At 48.2% G+C, this 23,715-nt stretch overlaps 1 protein-coding gene across 3 annotated transcripts in view; it reads right to left on the bottom strand.

Annotated features, from left to right (window-relative positions):
- Positions 1-23,715, bottom strand: part of LOC139265392 (ubiquitin carboxyl-terminal hydrolase 47-like) — a 52,175-nt gene that overhangs the window by 14,593 nt on the left and 13,867 nt on the right. For all 3 annotated transcript variants that reach the window (XR_011593550.1, XM_070882382.1, XM_070882380.1), the window contains exons 4-6: positions 19,880-19,965; positions 16,863-16,967; positions 6,910-7,006 (exon numbers count right to left, since the gene is read on the bottom strand). The gene's annotated coding sequence lies outside the window, so the exon portion shown is untranslated. The remainder of the gene's footprint in view (positions 1-6,909; positions 7,007-16,862; positions 16,968-19,879; positions 19,966-23,715) is intronic.

Below are 23,715 nucleotides of genomic sequence, written 5' to 3'. Positions count from 1 at the left end.
GGCAGGCTGTTACTAGTGGGGTGCAGCAAGGATTTGTGCTGGGGCCTCAGCGATTTACCATCAATATTAATGACATTGTAATGTATCCAAGTTTGCTGACAATACAAAACTAGGTGGCTGCCCGTCCCCCATCCCGCCTGAGTAAAAAGGTGAAAGTGGGAGGGTTGCAGGCAGTTGGGGTCAGGTTTTAGAATTTTTTCAGCCTTCACTTGCCACCCCCGCCCCCCACTCCCCTCCAACCCACCTGTTTTTTATGTGACATATTCAACCAAAGAGTCAGCAAAAATGTCATGTATCTTACATTATTATATATAACTGTATCCTAACATGCTATACATGACTGTAATAAGATATGACCTGAAACCACCAGCATACCTTATCACCAGGGGTGCACTTGCAAGAGACAGGTATATAAGCACAGGTCTCAGGCAAATGCAGCATTCCAGAGCTGTGAAATAAAGGTGCAGGTCCAGAGTGACCTTGACTTCACTACATGCCTCGTGTGAATCTGTACTGAGGGGACAGGACTTTATACAGTGACGACGAGTTACGGGATTACAGAATCCACAGAATGGCGAACAACGGATCAGATGAAAAGTACAATGCGGGAGACAATTGGGAGGACTTTATAGAAAGGCTCCAGCAAAGCTTTGTAACCAAAGATTGGTTAGGCGACGATAAGACTGACAAGAGAAGAGCCCATCTCTTGACCAGCTGTGGCTCGAAAACATACGCTTTAATGAAGGATCTGCTGGCACCTGAGAAACCAGCAAGCAAGTCGTTTGAAGAATTGAGCACACTGGTAAGAGACCACCTGAAGTCAGTGAGCAGCCTACACATGGCCAGACACAGGTTTTACAACTACAGACGCTGTGTGAGCCAGAGCATACCCGACTTCGTGGCGGAACTTCGGAGGTTGGCTAGTTTATGTGAGTTCTCCAATGAACTGAGGAGAGAAATGCTGAGAGACTTTTTCATTGAAGGAATAGGCATATTCCAAAAGCTCATAGAGACCAAGAACCTGACCTTAGAGGCAGCAGCACTGGTTGCACAGACATTCTTGGTAGGGGAAGAAGAAAAGAGGTTGATTTACAATGCAGGTACGACAACTAACGAAACATCGGAACAAGAAGTTCACAGCACTAAATAAGCTGCTACCCCCACACACAGACAAAACCGGGAGAACAGGCTCTCAACAGCAGGCAGTGGCGCCAGAAGCCATCAAGGGCCACAGGAACGGCCGTTCACACCTCATCAACCCACAATGCGAGCAATCAACGACAAACTGAGAGAAGCTCAAGAGAGATCAGCCAGACACAGCTCATTCTTTGGGAACACTTTGAACAATGGAACTGGTGTTTGCTGGAGGTGTGGGGGTGGGCACTCGTCAAGGGGATGTCGATTTCAGCAGGCTGTTTGCAGGAACTGTGAATATACAGGGCATTTGGCCTGCATGTGCAAAAAAATGGCAGCTCAGCTGGTATACAAATCGGATGGGTCGGAAAGCAGACAGAAGACGGTGGGGACAGTACCCGGGACACCGATGTACAGCGGGTCAACACGATCAATTGCCGCTGCTCCTACAACAGGACGCCTCCTATAATGATGAGGGTCCTACTCAACGGGATACCTGTCAACATGGAGCTGGATACGGGAGCGAGTCAATCTCTCATGGGCGCTCAACAATTTGAACAACTGTGGCCGCATAAAAGAGACAGACCAAAACTCACAAGGGTCGACACCAAACTAAGGACCCATACCAAAGAAATTGTACCAGTCCTCGGCAGCGCCATGCTCTCTGTCACACACAAAGGGACAGTGAACCGACTTCCTCTGTGGATTGTCACCGGAGACCCCCCAGCACTGCTGGGGAGAAGCTGGCTGGCAAAACTAAACTGGAAATGGGATGATGTCCATGCCATGTCATTAGAGGAACAGATCTCCTGCTCAACAGTTATAAAGCAATTTGAACATCTCTTTCAGCCAGGTGTGGGCACTTTCAAAGGGGCCAAAGTCAAAATCTACATCACACAGGATGCTAGACCGGTCCATCACAAGGCCAGAGCTGTATCCTATGTGATGAGGGAAAAGATTGAACACGAACTAGATAGGCTTCTGTGGGAAGGCATTATATCACCTGTGGAATTTAGCGACTGGGCAAGTCCCATCGTCCCAGTCATGAAGCCTGATGGATCCGTACGAATCTGTGGGGACTACAAATCTACCATAAACAGAGTCTCCCTACAGGACCAGTACCTGCTGCCCAGAGCGGAGGACTTATTTGCCACATTGGCTGGAGGTAAACTTTTCTCAAAACTAGACCTCACATCTGCGTATGTGATGCAAGAATTGACTGAGGAATCCAAGCTACTCACCACCATCAACACACATTGAGGCCTTTTCATGTACAATCGATGCCCATTCGGCATCAGGTCGGCAGCTGCCATATTCCAGCGCAACATGGAGAGTCTGCTCAAGTCCATCCCGGGACGGTTGTATTTCAAGACGACATACTTATCACGGGCAGGGACACCGACTCCCATCTCCGTAATTTGGAGGAAGTACTAAAGTGGTTGGATCGGGTAAGGCCTACGAGTCAAGAAATCCAAGTGCCTGTTTCTCGCACCCGAGGTTGAATTTTTGGGCAGAAGGATTGCCGCTGATGGAATCCGCCCAACAGAGTCCAAAACAGAAGCAATTCGCCTGGCACCCAGGCCCCGGAATATCTCAGAACTGCGCGCCTTTCTCGGGCTACTCAATTACTTTTGGAACTTTATGCAGAACTTAAGCACGCTGCTGGAGCCTCTCCATGTGCTACTCAGGAAGGGGTGCGATTGGTTTTGGGGGGACGCCCAGGAACGCGCCTTCAATAAGGCACGCAATCTTCTGTGTTCCAACAGTGTTTTGACTTTCTTTGATCCAGGTAAAAAGCTAGTTCTCACATGCGATGCATCAGCGTATGGGGTCGGGTGCGTTTTGCAACATGTCAATAGTGCGGGCAAATTACAACCCATAGCTTATGCCTCCAGGTCACTTTCGCAGGCGGAGTGTGGGTACGGAATCATAGAGAAGGAGGCGCTCGCGTGCGTGTACGGTGTCAAAAAGATGCATCAATACCTTTTCGGGGCCAAGTTCACGTTAGAAACCGACCACAAGCCCCTCACATCCCTCCTATCCGAGAGCAAGGCAATAAACGCCAACGCCTTGGCGCGAATTCAACGTGGGCACTCATGCTGGCGTCCTACGACTATACCATAAGGCACAGATCAGGCACAGACAACTGTGCCGACGTGCTCAGCAGGCTACCCCTGGCAACCATGGAAGGATCTGACGAACAGGACTGTGAGATAGTCATGGCAATCAATGCCTTTGAGTCCACAGGTTCGCCCATGACGGCTCGCCAAATCAGAGCCTGGACGGCCAGCGACCCCACGTTATCCTTAGTAAAAAGATGTGTCCTAACCGGTGACTGGGCAGAGGCTCGCGATGCCTGCCCCGAGGAATTAAAACCCTTTCACAAGCGCATGCATGAGCTATCACTACAAGCAGACTGCCTGATGTGGGGCAGCCGAGTAGTCATGTCTCTGCGAGGCAGAGAGGCATTTGTCCGGGAGCTCCACTGCGAGCACCGGGCGATCGTTCTCATGAAGACCATAGCCAGATCCCACATCTGGTGGCCTGGTATTGACGCGGACTTGGAGCTCTGCGTCCGAAGGTGCACCATTTGTGCCCAACTCAGCAATGCCCCCAGGGAGGCTCCACTGAGCCCCTGGCCCTGGCCTACCAAACCGTGGTCGCGGGTGCACATAGACTATGTGGGCCCATTCATGGGCAAAATGTTCCTCGGAGTTGTAGATGCATTTTCAAAGTGGATTGAATGCACCATTTTAAACTTGAGCACAACCTCCACCACTGTGGAGAGCCTCGCAACCATGTTTGCAACGCACGGAATCCCTGACATATTGGTCAGTGACAATGGTCCGTGCTTCACCAGCGCAGAATTCCAAGACTTTATAATTGGCCACGGCATAAATCACGTCAAGACGACATTGTTCAAGCCGGCCTCCAACGGCCAGGCAGAGAGAGCAGTGCAAATGATTAAGCAAGGCATGCTTAAAGTCCAAGGTCCCATGCTGCAGGGTCGCCTGTCGCGACTGCTGCTGGCATACAGATCTCGTCCGCACTCATTGACTGGGATCCCCCCTGCGCAACTGTTGATGAAAAGGACTTTAAAAACAAAGCTCTCATTAATCCTCCCAGACATGCATGAAATCGTTGAGGCAAAGCGCCGTAAGCTGACTGAGTACCATGACAGAACTTCGAGGGGGAGATGGAATGAGATAGGGGACAAAGTGTTTGTACTAAACTATGGCAGGGGTCCCAAATGGCTTGCAGGGACAGTAACGGGCAAGGAAGGAAACAGGCTACTGGTAGTACAAATGGACAATGGCAAAACCTGCTGGAGGCATGTCGACCAAGTCAAAAGCAGATTTACCAACAACACTGCGAAACCAGAGGCAGACTACAATGTGGAACTCGCACCACACCTGGTGGACAGACAGAGGGACAACCTGAGGAAAGGGCAATCCCAACAGACAGCCCAGGTGAGTCAACAACAATCACACCAATCGAAACAGACAGTTCAGGCGAGATACCAGCAACCACATCCAAAGAAAAATAGACACCAAGGCAAACAACTGAACCACAACTCACCGACGCTCCACGCAAGAGCGTAGACCACCTGAGAGACTGAACCTATAAAGGCAATAGACTATGGGGGAGGGTGGTGTCATGTATCTTACATTATTATATATAACTATATCCTAACTATATCCCTACATGACTGTAATAAGATATGACCTGTAACCACCAGCATACCTTACCACCAAGGGTGCACTTGCAAGAGACAGGTATATAAGGACAGGTCTCAGGCAAGTGCAGCATTCCAGAGCTGTGAAATAAAGGTGCAGGTCCAGAGTGACCTTGACTTCACTACATGCCTCGTGTGAATCTGTACTGTGGGGACAGGTCTTTACAAAAAAGATATAGGCAGATTAAGTGAGTGGTCAAAAAGATGACAGATGGAGTAATAATGTGGGGAAATGTGAGGTTATTCACTCTGATAGGAAGAATAGAAAACAGAGCATTTTTAAAAATGGCGAGAAACTATTAACTGTTGGTGTTCAGAGGGATTTGGGTGTCTTTGTACACAAAACACAGAATTAGGAAAACAAATGGTATGTTGGCCTTTATTGCAAAGGGGTTGCAGTACAAGAGTAAGGAAGTCTTGCTGTAATTGAGACCACACCTGGAGTATTGTGTACAGTTTTAGTCTCCATACCTAAGGAAGGATATACTTGTCTTAGAGGATAAGCAACAAAGGCTCACCAGACTGATTCCTGAGGTGTGAGGGCTATCCTTTGAGGACAAATTGAGTAGAATGGGCTTATACTCTCTGGAGTTCAGAAGAATGAGAGGTGATCTCATAGAAACATATAAGAATCTAAGAGGGCTTGGCAGGGTAGTTTGTGTGTCTAGTGTTCTGTCTGTCACCACTTACAGTGCAGATGAATGGAGATTGTTTCTCCTGGCTGGAGAGTCTAGAACCAGGGGTCGCAGTCTCAGGGTAAGGCATCGGCCATTTAGGACTGAAATGAGGAGAAATTTCTTCACTCCGAGGATTGAGAATCTTTGGAATTCTCTAGCCCAGAGAGCTGTGAATGCTCAGTCGTTGAGAATATTCATAGATAGATTTTTGGACTCTCAGGAAATTATGGGATATGGGGATCAGGCAGGAAAGTGGCGTTGAGGTCAATGATCAGCCATGATCTTATTGAATGGTAGAGTAGGCTCGAGGGGCCATATGGCCTATTCCTATTTCTTAAAACAAATAGCTCTGAAGTTATGAAAATAGGATTTCAGTTATGCCATACAATCTGGATAATAAATCACTCCAGGATGTAAATCATTCTTATACTCATAGGAATAAAATAGAGGTGAAACTGATTTATGACACTGAACTCTCAATGTGATACAGACACCCTTCAATAAAAAAAACTGGTCCTTTTGCAATCAATTCAAAGTTGAGGAGGGTGCCCAAAGATAATCTCAGCTGAACACCATTGGCCCCCAATATCCTAAAGCCGGCTCTGCTCCCTGATTTGGAAATATGTTGCAGGACATTTGCCAGATTACAAAATGCATAACAATCGATTTCCTTAATATTTAATTAAGTGTTTCATTCTGCAGGTTAAGGCATTACAGCCTAGAAATGACTATTGATGATAATCGTGGACAAATGTTTAACCTATTCCTATGACATTCCTCTATTTTAAAACATGCATTATCCTATTATTTTAAATTGATTAACAATGTCCTAAAAATAATGGACTGAGTAATGTCCTACAAGTACAGTTAGCTGTTGTGGCTTGCATGTCTGAACTTCATCAATTAAGGATAAGTAAAGGTCACATAATCCAAAATTCTGCAAAGGAAGATTCATCTGACTTTATCAATGGCTTTCAATCAATCATGCTAATCTCCCCATTATTGCCACGACTTATGCTTCAAATTAACTACTAGTTAGAAGCAGCACTGGGAACAAACTAATTTGTGTAAACCTTCGCCAGATGTATTCTCAACTATTTCTGTTCGACTCCACTGAGTTTATGAAATTGAATAGTGAGCAATGAGCAATACCTCCAAAGAGGCAACTGTCACCATGTACTATCCTGAGCTCAGTGATTCCTCTTCGAGCAATGGAAGGAAGCTGCAGTTCACATTCAGTAAATGATTAGTTTTTTCAAATCTGGAAAATGTTGTGCTCAACATGTTTCATTTTAACCGCTGTTGATATACAAACTCTTGTTTCCTTGAAGACCTAGCTTCAGCTGAAGAAATTAAACTTACCGATTTGGTTTTAGTTTTCACTTTGCATTTCCTCACAGAAGCATATGTTGGATCCATTCAAGATTTCAGCTTTCAAAAATTCCTCAAACGATTTTTCCTTTAAATAAAAAAAAATTAAGATTGATCGCATGCATAATGATTTGAAAATAGAAATTTGTCTGATGAAATGATTAGTAATCATATTTTTCTGTAATATGTTCAACTTTTTTTGTAAAAGATACCAGCATTAGGGAATAGAATACATTTCCACTTTCCTAAATCAGGGGAAGCATAGGACAGCTGTAGAGGAAAGTTCTCGCTGTACTGTGCCAACAATGGGGATTAAATTCTGCTCCCGTATGCTGCCAGCTCAGCCAGGTATCTGGTGCAGAGAGGCAGAAAACCAGGGCAATGTCCTTGCACCATATTTGTACCAGCCCTGGGTTTTCTGCTGGATCATTGCTGTGGGTAGAAGAGGCATGCATTGCTCCATGGCAGTAGCCTCATTACTATCAGTATTTGAGGTACTTTGGAGCTGTGTCTTGTGTGCTCTGGACATTCTGATGTTTTCAGCGATTGGTTGAAGCTCATCCAGGTTCACCATAAAGAAAGTAAGCAGAGGACAGGCCTGTTGGTGCACAGCCATCACAAGTGCCTCCCTCTACCTCTTAAAGCCGTATTGCTCTCCATGGTTTTCTTCTGTCAGAATAATTTTGAAGCATTGCTATTTTGTTTTTTTCAGTTCGAGTTACTATTTTATTTTTACTTGGCCCCTGTTATCACCTACCAGTAGTGGATGTTTGACTGTTTGTCAACAAATCTTGCTGATAGGGCATTCCTTTGGAATTCCTCTTCTTCTCTGGGGAGCTGGAGGAGAAGGAAGGCTTCTATATGATTTATCAGACTTGTATTTAAGGCTGGTAGCACAGATCCACTTTTACCCAGTCCACAGATGTCGTCAGACCTTCTTGGGCACATCACAGGGGACTTGATGAAGCGGCTGCTCTCCAAGTTGAGATTGAGCCCTCAAGGTGGTATCTGATTGACCTAAAAGTGGTCTTGAGAGGTTGGTAGTTGAAGGAGACATGCAGAGTGACATACCTGAGCACAACCTGCATCCAATCAGAATGTCAGTAAGAATTTGTGCATCGTGAAGTCAGATCGTTTTTGAAATTAGTTAAGGTGATCAGGGACAGGAACTCTAAGTGTTCCTCTCTCTAGTACCTGGTTTACAAATTCAACATTGGATCATGAAAGTATACTCTCCTGAGCTATGGATATGTACAGATGCAAAGAATGAACTGCTATGTCGTGTGAGGGCTTAGCTTGAGTGAGGAGTACATGCAGAACAAGCAACACTTTGCAGCAAGCAATCTTTGGCCGTTTCACAAGATACATGTTGTTGTGGAGTGCTGTTCACTTAACAGATTCCTTTGTACACTGTGTTCTTCTCCAACTGGCCCCATATTTGAGATGTAGAGTACACACATTGGGCCCAAGTTTCCACAAGAAAAAAAACGGGCGCCCCTCCGAGCTGGGTGCACGTTTTTCGCGCCTAAAACGGCGCCTAAAAAAATCCTCGGTATTCTCCACCTACTTACAGGTCCTCTGGCCCTCGGCGCAGCCAGCACGAGCTGTGGGGGGGCGGAGCCAGGTCCCGGCGCTGAAAACAGTGCTGGGACCTCTGCACATGCGCGCTACAGTCGGCACGCAAGTGCAGTAGCTCCAGGCGCCGAACTGTGTGGGAGGGGCCCGAAGCATGCAGCCCCTAGCCCTGGCTGAATGGCCTCGCTGGGGCTGCGTGAATAAGGCTCCTCCCACGGCCAGCTCCTGCGCCCCGCCCCCGACCAGACCTGACTCGACACCCGCTCCCCCCCACCGCCGACCAGACACCCGCTCCCCCTCCCGCCGACCAGACACCCGCTCCCTCTCCCCCCCCACCCCCGCCGACCAGACACCCACTCCCCCCCCCCCGCCGACCAGACCCGACCCGACACCCGCTCCACCGCCCCCCCCCCACCGATCCGACACCCGCCCCCCCCGCGCCGACCAGACCCGACCCGACACCCGCACCCCCCCGACCCGACACCCGCTCCCCCCCCCGCCCCGAGACCCGCTCCCCCCCCCCGCCCCGACCCGACACCCGCTCCCTCCTCCCGCCCCGACCCGACACCCGCTCCCCCCTCCCGCCCCGACCCGACACCCGCTCCCCCCTCCCGCCCCGACCCGACACCCACTCCCCCCTCCCGCCCCGACCCGACACCCACTCCCCCCTCCCGCCCCGACCCGACACCCACTCCCCCCTCCCGCCCCGACCCGACACCCACTCCCCCCTCCCGCCCCGACCCGACACCCACTCCCCCCTCCCGCCCCGACCCGACACCCACTCCCCCCTCCCGCCCCGACCCGACACCCACTCCCCGCCCCGACCCCCGCTCCCCCCTCTCTTCCCCCCTCCTCTCTCTCCCCCCCCTCTCTCTCTCCCTCTCCCTCTCTCCCTCCCCCTCTCCCTCTCTTCCTCCCCCTCTCCCTCTCTTCCTCCCCCTCTCCCTCTCTCCCTCCCTCCCCCTCCCTCTCCCTCTCTCCCTCCCTCTCTTCCTCCCTCCCCCTCCCCCCCTCTCTCTCTCTCTCCCTCCCCCTCCCTCCCCCCCTCCCTCTCTCCCTCTCCCCCCCTCCCTCTCTCCCTCCCTCCCTCACCTTCCCTCCCTCCCCCCCCCCTCTCCCTCTCTCTCTCTCTCTCTCTCTCTCTCCCCCTCCCGCTCAGCGGCACGAACGGCTGCAGAATTCTCCCTGGCTGAAGCACTTTCACACAGGTAAGAAGATGGTTTATTTAATCTTTTCTTGGCTTATAAATGTTTATTCAGGTTGGATTTATTTGTATAATATTTGTTGAAGTATAAATAAGGATTTATTGTCGAATTTAATGAGTTCCCTTCCCCCCCCCTCCCCCCCACCTCGTTCTGGACGCCTAATTTGTAACCTGCGCCTGATTTTTTAATGTGTAGAGCAGGTTTTTTCAGTTCTACAAAAATCTTCACTGGCTCCATTCTACTTTAGTTTGGAGTACATTTTCACTGTGGAAACTTTCAAATCAGGCGTCAGTGGCCGGACACGCCCCCTTTTGAAGAAAAAATTCTGTTCTAAACTAGAACTGTTTTACCTGACTAGAACTGCAGAAAGAAAAATGTGGAGAATTGCGATTTCTAAAATAGTCCGTTCTCCACCAGTTGCTCCTAAAAATCAGGCGCGAATCATGTGGAAACTTGGGCCCATTGAGCCTGCTTATCACCTGTGACCTCGAGTGGTCTTGTGACCTTTGGGCAGGATGCCCTGCAATGCCAAATTTGGTAACCCTCCTCGCATCCACCTCAGATAGCTGCATGTCCATTTAGCCATTTCTGAAATAGGGCAGCAGGGGATGTTCCATTCAGTCACTTGCTCACAGTATCAGTTTTATGGCTCTACATTGGGTTTCCTTTTGCTGGATTTATGCCTGACACTTGTCTCCTTTCCACCCCCTCACACTCCCCACCCACAAGCCTTGGCCAGGTTTCACCAATATCTGAAATTGATTTTGAAGCTTTAAAATGTTGAAATAAATATTTGTCATCACTTGCAGACACTTAACTCTGTTGGAATTTCCCATAACGGCCAAGAAGGGGTGTGAACATAGCCAAAAAGGGTCCAATATTCTCCCCCCCCAACCCACACCTATTCCCAGACTGTACTAATTCGACACCCAAATAGAGTTTTTAGGCCACAATCATTGACCCAGAGAGCTTCAATAAATTTGTCCTTTCAGCAGCATGTAAATGAAACTGCCTCATCACTGTAGAATTTGCTTGGAAAAAGTAGAAAAGCAAATATGCTGATAATGAATCTACAGTTTATCATAGCATGATATGCAGAAGGGGTGATGAAGTGAGTGTCATGTATGCAACCTTCATACAACTGTAACCTTCATGTAACTGTAACCTTCATGCAACCACACTGAACACTGTATATAAATCCTGGAAATGCACATCTTGACCACAGGGGGTGAACTTGTGGGAGACACTCCTCACCTGGGCACTCAGGTACTTAAAGGGAAGTCCCACGCAGGGTCATCACTTCTTGGTCCTGGGAATAAAGGAAGGTCACGCAGTGACCGTGTCTGCAGTACATGCCTCGTGTGATTCAGTAGCAAGGGAGGTCCCACGCAGGGTCATCACTTCTTGGTCCTGGGAATAAAGGAAGGTCACGCAGTGACCGTGTCTGCAGTACATGCCTCGTGTGATTCAGTAGCAAGGTGCAGGGACACCACATTTGGCGATGAGAAACGGAAATCACCGAACCACGAGGATGGCCACCGGTAGCACAGGGGAACGTTACTGTGTGGGTGAGGACTGGGACAACTTTGTTGAGAGACTCCAGCAGAGTTTCGTCACGAAGGACTGGCTGGGAGCGGCAGCGGCTGACAAGCGGAGGGCGCATCTACTGACCACCTGCGGACCAAAGACGTATGCGTTGATGAAAGACCTGCTCGCACCCGAGAAGCCAGCAGACAAGTCCTTTGAAGAGCTCAGCCAGCTGATCAGTGAGCATCTCAAACCGGCGAGTAGCGTACACATGGTCCAGCACCGGTTCTATACACACCGGCGTCGGGAGGAACAAAACATCTCGGACTTCGTTGCAGACCTGCGGCACTTGGCCAGTCTCTGTAACTTCACAGACGCCTACAGGGGGAAGATGTTAAAGGATTTCTTTATTGAGGGTAATAGTCATGCCGGGATTTTCAGGAAGCTCAGAGAAATTAAGGACTTGACTTTAGAAAGGGTGGCGTTGATAGCTCAGACCTTTGTGGCAGGGGAAGAAGAGACCAAGCTAATTTACGCGCGCAGCTCTGGTTCCAATGTGACGATGGACCAGGGAGTTAACATTGTGAATGCGGTTCAGGACCCCGCAGGCAGGCAAGGGCATTTTGAAACTGGCCAGGCAGCAACAGACTCTAGGGTGGGCCCGCAACAGCGACAATGGAAAGGGGATCGGCAATTCACGCCATCTTGAGGAACAATGCGTCCCGTGATGGGACCATTGACACCCATCATCAGAGCGCTTAGAAATAACCAAAGGGACAATCAGAGAGGAATGCCTGGTAACAGTCCTTTTGTTAACAACCTCAGCTCATGCTGAAGGTGTGGGGGTAGACATACTGCGAAAAGCTGCAGGTTCCAACAATTTTTCTTTAGGAATTGCAACATCAGTGGATACTTGGCCAGAATGTGCAGAAAGGCTGTAGCAAGGTTAATCTATGAGACAGAGGAACCAGACGAGGGATCTGCAATACAGAATGATGCTTGAGGCAAAGCCATGGATGCTGAAGTTCAGCGGGTTCATGTGGCTGACGTCCACAGCTCATATACCAAAGTTTTATTGAATGGCATTCCGGTGCGCATGGAGCGGGACACAGGAGCCAGCCAATCCCTTATGAGTGCCCAACAATTTGAGAAACTACGGCCACACAGAGCTAGCAGGCCAAAACTGGAACGCATTGACACGCAACTACGGACGTACACCAAAGAGATCAATCCAGTGCTAGGCAGTGCAAACTTGGTGGTAACACATAATGGATCAGAGAACCAGCTGCCACTCTGGATTGTCCCGGGAAATGGCCCCGCACTTTTGGGGAGGAGCTGGCTAGCCGAGATGAACTGGAAATGGGGGGATGTGCACGCCATTTCATCTGTGGAGCGAAGCTCATGCTCCCAGGTCCTACAGAAATTCAGGGCACTGTTTCAACCCGGTATCAGGAATTTCAAGGGCACCAAAGCAGTGATACGCATCACCCCGGACGCCAGACCAGTGCAGCACAAAGCCAGAGCGGTGCCGTATGTGATGCGTGAGAAAATTGAAAGTGAATTGGACAGGCTGCTCAGAGAGGGCATAATTTCAGCCGTTGAATTCAGTGACTGGGCAAGCCCCATTGTTCCTGTTCTCAAAGCGGATGGCTCGGTCAGGATTTGTGGCGACTACAAGGCCACCATCAACCGAGTGACACTGCAGGACCAATACCCGCTTCCGAGAGCAAAGGACCTTTTTGCCATAGCTGGCAGGTGACAAGCTGTTCATCAAGTTGGACCTCACTTTGGCCTACATGACTCAGGAATTGGCTGAAGAATCCAAGCTTCTGACCACCATCACGACGCACAAGGGGCTATTTATCTACAACAGGTGTCCGTTTGGCAGTCGTTCGGCGGCCGCTATCTTTCAGAGGAACATGAAAATCTTGCTTAAATCTATTCCTGGAATGATCGTATTGCAAGACAACATCCTAATAACGGGTTGAGACACCGAGGAACACCTCCAAAACCTGGGGGAGGTGCTATGCTGACTGGACCGGGTAGGCTTGCGGTTGAAAAAGCCCAAGTGTGTGTTTTTGGCCCCAGAGGTCAAGTTTTTGGGCAGGAGGGTTGCCGCAGATGGAATCCGGCCCACTGGAGCTAAAACGGAGGTGATCCACCGGGCACCCAGACCCGGCAACACATCGGAGTTGCGATCATCCCTGGGATTTTTGAACTATTTCAGGAACTTTCTGCCGAATTTAAGCACATTGTTGGAGCCGTTACACGTGCTCTTGTGTAAAGGTTGTGAATGGTTTTGGGGGGACGGTCAAGAATGGGCTTTCAATAGGGCGCGGATCCTGCTTTGTTCGAACAACCTGTTGACCTTGTAAGACCCCTGTAAAAAATTGGTTTTAACATGTGATGCTTCATCCTATGGGGTTGGGTGCATGTTGTAGCAGAGTAATGATGACGGCCGACTCCAACCGGATGCTTATGCCTCCAGGTCGCTCTCCCAGGCAGAGCGTGGATATGGCATGGTCGAAAAGGAAGCACTCGCTTGTGTTTACGGGGTGAAAAAGATGCACCAGTACCTTTTCGGTAGACGGTTCGAGCTAGCAACGGACCACAAGCTGTTAACATCCCTGTTGTCCGACAGCAAGGCTTTCAATGCCAATGCGTCAGCTCGCATACAGCGATGGGCTCTCACGCTGGCTGTGTATGACTACACCATACGGCACCGGCCAGGCACCGAGAATTGCGCTGACGCGCTCAGCAGGCTCCCACTGGCCACCACTGAGGGGGCGTTAGAGCAAAGTGCTGAGATGGTCTTTTGACACCGCAGGCTCCCCTCTCACAGCCCGCCAGATCAAAATCTGGACTAACAGAGACCCCCGCCTGTCCATGATAAAGAAATGTGTTCTGACTGGGGATTGGGCGCCCGCACACGGGGCATGCCCCGAGGAGGTCAGACCGTTTCACAGACGGATGGATGAGTTCTCCATCCAAGCCGACTGCCTGCTATGGGACAGCCGGGGAGTCATGCCCCAGAAAGGAAGGGAAGCATTCATCAGGGAACTCCACAGCGAGCACCCTGGCATCGTGCTAATGAAGGCCATTGCCTGGTCACATGTATGGTGGCTGGGAATTGACTCAGACCTGGAACACTGGGTTCGCAGGTGCAAGACGTGTGCCCAGCTAGGCAATGCCCCCAGGAAGGCCTCAATCAGTCCGTGGCCCTGGCCCACCAGGCCATGGTCACGCGTTCACGTAGACTACGCTGGCCCGTTCATGGGAACAATGTTCCTGATTGTTGTCGATGCATACTCGAAATGGATCGAGTGCATCATATTATACTCGTGCACAACATCCATCACATTGGAGAGTCTGCGTACAGTTTTCGCGACCCACGGCTTGCTGGACATTCTGGTCAGTGACAATGGCCCGTGCTTCACCAGCCATGAATTCCAGGAATTTATGTCGGGTAATGGCATCAAACATGTTCGGACAGCGTCATTCAAGCCGGCTTCCAATGGACAAGCGGAACGTGCGGTCCAAGTCATAAAACAGGGCATGCTCCGTATCCAAGGACCCTCCCTTCAGTACCGCTTATCGTGCCTCCTGCTGGCATACAGGTCCTGCCCGCATTCGTTCACGGGAGTCCCGCCAGAGGAACTACTCATGAAACGCACGCTTAAAACACGGCTGTCCCTCTTTCATCCAGTCCTGGCAGACATTGTTGAGGGCAAGCGCCCGTCCCAGACTGAGTGCTATGATCGAAACGCAAGAGGGAGGTGTATAGAAATTGATGGCCCGGTATTTGTTCTTAACCATGCTTTGGGACCCAAGTGGCTTGAGGGCACCGTAATTGGCAGAGGGGAATAGGTTCATAGTGGTCAGACTAAACAATGGGCAGATATGCCACAAACACTTGGACCAAGTAAAGAAAAGGTTCAGCATAGACACTGAGGAACCTGAAGAAGAGCATGAGATGTTACCCACACCACTGCCAGTGGACGAGCAACAAGGACATTCACCAACATGCACAGTCCCTGCGGCCAGCCCAGACAGGCAGGAATCACCTCAGGTCACAGAGATGCATGCCAAGGCTGAGCCACCAAAGCCCCAACTGCGGCGCTTCACGAGAGAATGTCGACCACCTGAAAGACTTAGCCTTTGACATAAAAAGACGTGAGAGGGGCGGTGATGTCATGTATGCAACCTACATACAACTGTAATCTTCATGTAACTGTAACCTTCATGCAACCACACTGTACACTGTATATACGTCCTGGAAATGCACACCTTGACCACAGGGGGTGAACTTGTGGGAGACACTCCTCATCTGGGCACTCAGGTACTTAAAGGGAGGTCCCACACAGGGTCATCACTTCTTGGTCCTGGGAATAAAGGAAGGTCACGCAGTGACCGTTTCTGCAGTACATGCCTCGTGTGATTCAGTAGCAAGGTGCAGGGACACCAGAGTATGGGAAAAGAGAGTGGGAAGAGGTGACATAGTGAGCAACATGTGACTTCACATTGATAAGGGTTGTAAAGTATTTAATGAATAAAAAGTTGTTGAAAATGCAGTGAAACTTTATGAGTATGGGCAATATCTGCATAAACAGCAACTTTCACTGACAGACATTTTACTAGGGAACTATGTTCAGCTTCATTGACAGGGGGGAATTTTAACCTAAAAATGATAGAGCAGCTTTGGAGCGTGGGGGCAGTTAAATTGTTAAAAACGGGGGGGGATTCCTGACGTGATCTCGCCTCCAACCCACCCACTTCAGGTTTTAACAGGGGTGGAATGGGGTCGGGCGACCAACCCACTCCCAGGGGGCAGCACCTCAATTTAAATATTGTATTGAGGCTGGAAGCTTCTTTTTAACCTCCATTTGGTTTTTAACTGCATGTAGACGGGTTTCACACAATTTGTGAAACCCAGCAGTTAAACCAACGTGGGTCTGCTGGATCCAGGAGATAAGTGGCTTTATATCTACTTCTTGGATCCAGGGACCCTGCCTAACACATCCCCCGCGATCGGAGATACCCCTCCCAGGCCTCCGATCACCTCCTGGGGCCTTCCCCTCCCCCATCCGGGCTGCCTCGAGACCTTCCCCCGGCCTTCCCCCCAACGATGAGGCGGAGGCTGGCCATGATCCTCCAGTGGTCAGCCTCGATCTTCTCTCTCTCTTCCCCACCCCCCGCACCCCCACCCCCCCCAATCTCTAACCGACCATCCTCCACCGATGCTTCCCCCGGCCCGATCCCTGGACCATTCTTCCCCTAATGATTATCCCGATCCCCGGCGCTCTCTCTTCACCCCCCCCCCCCACCCTACCACCACCCCCCTCCAGATTGTCTGTCCAGTCCCGATACCCGATCCTTTCTTCCTCCCGCCCCTGCCCCATTGCCCGTCCACCGGTCCTCACGTGAACCCATCCAATTTGCTCTTTGCGGCCGCAGGCCTACCAACTCGCAGCCAGCCAGCCTCTCAATCTAGCTGGCTGCAGGCAGGAAACCGAGGGTTCACATGCAGGTAACCCGGTCTCCCAGGTTTTCCAAGCGTATCGGAGCCCACCCGCCCCCAACTCATTGCCCTCCAGAAAATTGTGTCCTGTAAAAGAGACCAGTAACATTATTACTCACCACAGAACTGAAGGGCTGAATAGGTAAAGGAATGTCCAAAAATAAACTTCCTTCTGAGCTTTCTGCATGGCATTTCAGGCACATCAGGGAACAACTCAGGTACAACTGCAAGCAAATATTTGGAAAGATTTTCTTTATAATCTAGATTAAGAATTAGTAAATAAATCTTTGCACTCTGTACTAATGCTGGAATTCCTCACCAAATCTATTTTTTGTAAGTAATGGTTTATTTCCCCATTCTAACCTTGTCCCCATTTCTCTGGAAGGGATCTGATCCCACAGGCAACAGCAGGCCTTGGTATCTCACCCAAGTAGTCATCCTTCACTAGAGAGGGAGTGTTGTGTGGATATTGAACCATTTGAAGATGCATCATAGCCAGACCCAATTTTGTTCTCACCCAACATTCACACCAGCATTCAAGCGGGACTTACTTGTTGCTTTTATACTGGTGCATGTTAGTTTAGGTTTCAGTAGTCTGGAATCTATGAGCTGGTGCTCTGCAATTATAATACTAAATCCAACTCTCTAATCCTAGTAGCAGAACCATTGACCTAGATTTTACTTCTTACTTTGATGGCTTACTTCCAATGAGAATTAAAACAAAAAAACTTGTTCACCCGATTATTCTCAGATAGACCATCTCTCTATTCCGGCTCTTTGTAACAGTGATATCAAAAACCAAATAATGGGGTGGGAATTGGTTCTGGCCCGTTATCAGGTTCACACGCAGTGGCGCGCTGACAGTGCCGACCAAAGGAGGCAAGGAAGTTTTGATGATCCTTTATAAAACACTGGTGCGGCCTCAACTGGAGTACTGTGCCCAATTCTGATGTGAAAGCCTTAGAGGGGATTCGGAAAAGATTTACGAGAATGGTTCCAGGGATGAGGGACTTCAGTTACGTGTATGGACTCGAGAAGCTGGGGTTGTTCTCCTTAGAGCAGAGAAGGTTGGAAGGAGATTTGATAGAGGTGTTCAAAAACATGAGCGGTCTGGACAGAGTAGATAGAGAGAAACCGTTCCCATTGGCAGCAGGGTCAAGAACCAGAGGACACAGATTTAAGGTGATTGGCAAAAGAACCAAAGGCTTCATGAGGAAAGACTTTTTTACGCAGCGAGTGGTTAGGATCTGAGTGCACTGACTGAAGGGGTGGTGAAGGCAGACACAATTGTGGCTTTCACAAGGAAAATGGATAAGTACCTGAAGAAAAAAAAAAATGCAGGCTATGGGGAAAAGGCAGGGGAGGCTGAAATGATCTTGCAGAGTGCAGGCATGGGCTCGATGGGCCAAATGGCCTCCTTCTCTGCTGTAACCAGTCTATGGCCCCAAGTTTCCACATGATTTGCTCCTGATTTTTAGGAGCAACTGGTGTAGAACGGAGTATTTTAGAAATCAGAATTCGTCATTTAGTTTGCTCCAGTTCTAGTCAGTTAGAACAGTTTCACTTTGGAACAGAATTTTTTTTTCAAAAGGGGGCGTGTCCGGCCACTTACGCCTGATTTCAAAGTTTTGAGAGTGAAAACTTACTCCAAACTAACTTAGAATGGAGTAAGTGAAGATTTTTGTGCGCTCGAAAAAACCTTGTCTATACTTTAGAAAATCAGGCGTAGGCTACAAATCAGGCGTAGGGAATGGTGGGGGGGGGGGTGTTTAAAGGGAAGTTTACAAACATTAAACACTTCAGTTTTACAAATAAAGAGCCATCATCAATAATAAATGATAAATACATCAATAAATCAACCAATAAATCAATCAAAAAAAATTAATAAGAAATAATTTTTTTTTTTAAATCAATAAATAAAACGTTTTCTACTTACCGACTGCAGCACCGGGAGCCCTCCAACAGCATGCTGGGATGCCCCCCTCAGTGTGTCTCTGTCAGTGTCTCTATCTGTCTGTCTGTGTGTCTCTCATTCTCTGTCTGTCAGTGTCTGTGTTTCTGACAGCGAGGAGAGGGGGAGGAGGGGGGTAGAGGGAGAGCAAAGGGAGGGAAGGGGGAGAAGGTGGAGGGATGGGGGAGAAAGGAGATGGGGGGGAGAAGGAGATTGGGGGGGGAAAGGAGATTAGGGGGGGAGAGGAGATTGGGGGGGAGAAGGAGATTGGGGGGGGGGAGAAGGAGATTGGGGGGGAGGAGGAGATTGGGGGGGGGGGGGGAGAAGGAGATTGGGGGGGGGGAAGGAGATTGTGGGGGGTGGGGGGGGAAGAAGGGGGAGGGAGGCTGAACGGGCCGGGCCCGAGACTTCGGACAGGGCCCGTCCCCAGCACCAGATTTACAGGTAGGTGGCGTTGGGTCGGGTCGGGGGGGGGTGGTGGGAGGGAGAGGGAGGTCAGGTTGGGTGTCGGGTCCGGTCCGGAGGCGAGAGGCGGGAGTCGAGTCGGGTCGGGAGGAAGCAGGAGCTGGCCGTGGGAGGAGCCTTATTCAAGAAGCCGCAGTGAGGCCATTCGGCCAGGGCTAGGGGCTGCGTGCTTCGGCCCCTCCCACACAGTTTCGGGCGCCTGGAGCTACTGCACTTGCGTGCCCACTGTAGCGCGCATGTGCAGAGGTCCCGGCACTGTTTTCGGCGCAGGGACCTGGCTCCGCCCCCTACAGCTCCTGCTGCGCTGCGCCGAGGGCCAGAGGACCTGTATGGAGGTGGAGAATCTGGAGTTTTTTATTTTAGGGGCACTTTGTGGCGCAAAAAACAGGCGTCCAGGTCGGGACTGCGCCGTTCTAGGCGTGGCTCGAAACTTGGGCCCTATGATTCTAACTGGGAGACCCGAATAAATGAATGATAGATTAACGACTGGTTAGCCACATTGTTGTTTGTAGAATTTTGCTGTGTACAAAATGGCTGCTATGTTTCCCTACATAGCAATGGTTACTTAATTTCAAAGTAATTCTTGTGAAATGCTAAGGAGCATTTCTGAGAGATCTGATAAGGTGTTCTAAAAAATATTTCTTTTTTTCCATAGAGGCAAACTAATGATCATTCATCCCAAGTCTGGTGTGAACCAAAGTGCCGGATATATAAATATACCTGTAATATGTCTGATCCATCAAGCTTAGTGGCGACTTTGTTCAATATGAGTCGGAAATATTCTTCTAAGTCTTGCTGTTCTAAAACTTAAACAAAAATAACTAATATATTTACTGACATAATTACCAATGTTGTGCTTATTCCTGTTTTTTCCATATTTATTGGTGTAAGTCAGATTGATGTGTTCCAGCTATACTATTCTAGACTCTTGGGGAGCAGAAAACATTATGTGCCATTACGGGGGTCTTTTTTCCAAAAGGAAAGAAATAAAGACATTTCCCCTGGCATACATAGCATTAGTCACTTGCTTTATACTGATATGATCTGAGGACTAGCAGATGTGGACTGAGGCTCCTGGTGTAGAAGCTTAAAGCCATGGTGACTGTGACAGCAATGGGAAGAGCCAATTGTTTACGTTGTCTTTGAGGCATAGAAACATAGAAAATACGTGCAGGATAAGGCCATTCGGCCCTTTGAGCCTGCACCGCCATTCAATAAGATCATGGCTGATCATTCACCTCAGTACCCCTTTCCTGCCTTCTCTCCATACCCCTTGATACAGCAGATGGCATAGCTCAGTCACTGCTCTGCAAACATACCCAGGTACAAGTGGTAGAGTCCGTCAGCCTGTAAAGTGCTCTGAGAAATCTTTTTCTATTTAACAAATACTACAAAATTGTAAGTTGTTGCTATAACTTTGGGCCAAGCACCAACTACAGTTTGCACGGTGTGTGTGACTTGTTCCCAGGCCTCCACCAAAATTACTCTGAGGTGACAAAGTATACAAAAGTGGTCTGGCAATGACTGTTCATTTGACTTTTGTCTTCATTGGCCTCTACTCAACATCACCCACGATGGCAATACTTACTATGCTATTCCTTTAAAATAATCCTTTTAGTATTATATAAGTTGTCAGATATTATTTGCAATTCAATGTAATTTTCTTAATAACATTTTATTTAAAAATGCATTTCAACATTTATTTACCATCTTGTCTGTTCATCCCCAGGCTTATAATAATGCCATCTGTAGTTCTTCTAACTCTTTAAACAGCTACTGCAATTGGTAACAGATGTTTGTGCTTCTTTTCTTCTCTACAGAGAGTCTGTTGTGTTTGATGAGCAGGAATTAGTTAAAGAATTACAGAAACTCTTTAAACATTCTCCGAGAGCTCCTGCCAAGGCCAGCAATATGATACGGCAAACATCTCTACCAGTCAACCTTACAGGTTAACATGTTCGTGAGTTGCGTGCATATATGTACCAAATTTCATTGCTGGCAATGAAATATTTTTGATATTTATGAAATTTTGGACCAATGAAGTAAAGCTTTGAATTAACTCAGACATACTTTACTTATAATACTTTACTTATATTATTTTCTTGAATTCTGCGGTCATGAAGAAAGTCTGAAGCAACGTGTTAAGATAACAAGTAGCTCCTTGGTTAACCAGTCCAACATAGCCTGCAGTAGAGTAAAACCATGGCAGTCAAAGAAAGAACTCAATACAAGTGCAACAAATCCAACACAGATGATATTGTACTTCTTTTGTGGTCATTAATAGATAATAAAATAACAGCAGCATTTCATTTTAATTGGGTTTGAATGGAACAAGTCAGGCCATTCATTATATTAATCACTATTCCCTCCAGTCTGAAAACACTCATTATCTGGGTTCACAGAAAAAGAATGGCCAATTTAGATTAGATTCCAGAGGGCTGCCTGTGGAACTACATCCAAACAAGAGTCAGTGATTTGAGGAGCAGAGATTTAAAAAAATGCAGAAAAACAGCATGGAAAAAGTTACTAGCAAAAAGACTGTATAATAATGTTGGGGTACAAAGGAGGCTTCTCTCCTTCTAAGGTGGACTAACTGATACAGTTAATCGACACCTCGCCCTTCTGTTGGGATTAAAAAGAGGCTTCTCTTCCTCAGGCTGGATTAACTGATATAATCGACACCTCGCCCAGCTCCCACTGTATAACGACCACGGAAGTAAACAAACGAAACCTCAGGTTTACCGGTTTTATTATGAGCAATGCACAGGAAGGTTCAGTCGTGGAAACTCCGAAATACAAGAGGTTTCAAGTACAATTTATACAGGTTTTGGAGAGAAGCACCCTCCTACAAAATCCTCGATAGATCTAATTCTATCAGCGAAGTTACATTGATTTGTCGACTCTTATCAAACTGTCTCTGAATGGTATATGCAATTGCCCATCTTCTATGGTGTTGTTCCATGACTTGCACTTTGCCACAGTATAATAGACGCCTAAACTGGCTTCCTTATCTCTTCCTCAGAGACTTCTGATCAACAACTGCTGATTTTGCTGTCTAAGTATTACAGAGATTATGGATTCAGTTTAATGCGTTGTACATTTGTGCTATACCTACATAAGCAAGTGTTACATACATAGGCAATTATACAGACCCTCCTAATACTGATCAGTTCACTACCTACAGCATAATTCTGACCACCTATTTGCAACTATTACAATTTATCCCTTACAATAATGACATAGTTTGAAAGATTAACAAAAGTGAACAGCAAGGCAATAAGGATTAACTCATAGTTCTGAGGAAGACAATGACATTAAAAGAAGCATGAGTTCTTCCCAGTGCTGCTATTTGAGGTTTTCGACAGCTAATAAGGGTCCATGAGAATGCACCAAAATATCTTCAAGGAATTAAACTTTCACATCTCCAATGACAGGACGTCTCCAACAAATTCAGAAATCTTCAATGTACAAAAAATGTATACACATGAGCCTAGAAATTCGGGTCATTTGCACCTCTCGTTCGCGCCCCCGGGAGCGTTTACGACTTTTTGCCCGTGCACGGCGCTGCTAACAACTCCCGTTAAATTCCACGGGAATTTAGCGGTGGCGGTGACCTGTAGCGCCCCGCTGCGGTGTGTCGGCGATGACAATGTCATCACCATGCGCAGTGCCCCGTTTTAGCCCCGGAACAAAATTTGGAAGTTGCGTCGGGTGATGCCAACGAGTTTCAGGAGACGTGAACCGGGCTGCAGGCCCTACTTGCGGGCCGATACTTAGAGAGGCGACGGTGATTTAAAACAAAATTGTGATGATTTTTCCGAGCATCCCGTTGGTCAGCCCGGCACTCTACTTTTGACATGACACCCCTGCTCCCCGATAGTCCAGGGAAGGCCATTTTGCCAGTGCAGAGTTTGCAGCTTGGGCCCTTCCCTTCAATGAAAGGAAGAGTCCCTCCTATGTGGCAGCGCTACGCTACTCCCTATGCGTCCACCCCACTAGCACCCTAGAAAGGAAGTGAAGCATGTTACTTTGCGCTCCACCTCCTTTCGGGGGCGGTAACCTGACATTAGCATGTGGGGCAGGACTTGCACGCCTGGCGCAAAATGTCCCACCTCCCGGATGTTACTGCCTCCAAACAGGGCATAACGGAATTTCATCCCTATGATTTTGTGTATATTATTTTGCCTTGGGTATTGAGAGAGTGTGACTACCTGTACTTCAAGGCATCTTTAATATATTTCTCACCGAAAATAAATGAGCTATGGTCACAATGAACAGATATGCACAATATCTGATGAGAATTTAATGAACACTTCGTATACATACATACAAACTTAAACAAGGCACACACCTCCCAGCATCACTGTAAAGGGCTGAATTCATTTCAGCAGCGATCCAAGTCTTAATTCATGAATCTTTCAAAATTTGTTTATCTTCACTGTGTATATGTTTACTTCATCTCCCTCCTGAATGTTAGCTTTCTCCAATTGAGTTATCAATAGAAGTATTAAATAAATAAATATTTTAAAGTCAATCTTAATTCATTGTAACTGGTT

This window comes from Pristiophorus japonicus, chromosome 6, assembly GCF_044704955.1.
Source record: "Pristiophorus japonicus isolate sPriJap1 chromosome 6, sPriJap1.hap1, whole genome shotgun sequence".
Lineage (NCBI taxonomy): Eukaryota > Metazoa > Chordata > Chondrichthyes > Pristiophoridae > Pristiophorus > Pristiophorus japonicus.
This window is presented reverse-complemented; position numbering and strand designations above follow the sequence as displayed.